The 1254-nt window shown below is 34.8% G+C and overlaps 1 pseudogene; it reads right to left on the reverse strand.

Moving 5' to 3' along the window:
• LOC111642082 overlaps positions 1-1030 on the reverse strand; it is a 25329-nt pseudogene extending 24299 nt beyond the window's left edge.
• Between the last annotated feature and the right edge of the window lie 224 nt (positions 1031-1254).

Consider the following 1254-nt stretch of genomic DNA (forward strand, 5'->3'; position numbering starts at 1 on the left):
ACTTTCGTTATCATGGAATTATAACAAAACCTGCCAATTCAATATAAATGGAAAAAAAATATTATATGGAATTGAACGAAAATGAAAATTTGCTTGATAATTCAACTACGCTTGTTGGAGAACAATAAAAACACTACACTCAACAAGCCACCAATAAAACTCAACTGCCTAACCTATAACCAAAGTCTCCTTTTAATTTGTTTTTTTAAAATAAGCGCTTGACAAACTTGCCCCGCATGCCGAAGTTGCCCCGGTCTCCCCTAAATACAAAAACGAAATTCTTATATTTTTAAATTATTATTGGAAATTAATTGTTTTCAATTCATTTTTAAATATCCTGTTATTCAAGGTATGGTCTAAAAATATTACTATATATATAAAAATTTTGATTCAAATTATATGTAATTTTCATTTATAAAATATCAGAAATTACACCAGGAATATGTCATGTTTTAAATAAAGTGAATGAAAAAACTGGAAGAGCTTAAATAAAATAAAACTTGTTTGAATTATTCATATAAAAATAAAAAAATTTCGTTTCGGTGTTATATTATTTCAAACTGTCATGTACCAGAATATTATGACAAATATTCATCAAGAAAATAATTAATTCTAGTATTGATGATATAACTATTACTTAACAAATTATTTGTTATTGTGACAATGCCGAAGGGCCCCCCTCTATGCTTCAGCACCACAGGACCGTAGGGTCGACATTGAGTCGGCGAAGCCTGCAATGACAAATTTATCAGGACTGACACCACTGTGTCTTCTGGGTAGACACAGAGACCGTTACGTTCGAATTTACGCGCGAGCAGTTGCGTCTGTGGGCGTTGGACTCGGGATGGAGACCAATTAAGCTAAAGAAGTGCGCTTTACAATTCGATTATAGAAATTAATATCCGTTTATTGATTATATAGAAATAAACTAGTTACACTTATGCTTTTAGAGAGAGAGTTAACAATAGTTCGCAGTCGTATTTACCTTAAGATCGCTTTCTTGAATTGGGTACTTTTTCGGTGAAGACATGTTCTTGGTGGGTACTTCGACTCATCGGCTATCGGCGGTTAAGCTTCTGATCACTGGCTATTGGAGGAGCATCGGCGGTAAAATGTATCCGAGTGTACACACACGACCAACCTTCGAGGACACGAACTCCCTGTCGCATCATCGAACCTTCTCCTTTATTTCGGGATCTTCCTCCTCGCAATTCTTGTCCTTTTTTGGTAAAATCGTTCTTCACGTCCAATGGC

Source organism: Centruroides sculpturatus, unplaced genomic scaffold (genome assembly GCF_000671375.1).
Source record: "Centruroides sculpturatus isolate CEXI.00-Female unplaced genomic scaffold, Cexi_2.0 scaffold1498, whole genome shotgun sequence".
Classification (NCBI taxonomy): domain Eukaryota; kingdom Metazoa; phylum Arthropoda; class Arachnida; order Scorpiones; family Buthidae; genus Centruroides; species Centruroides sculpturatus.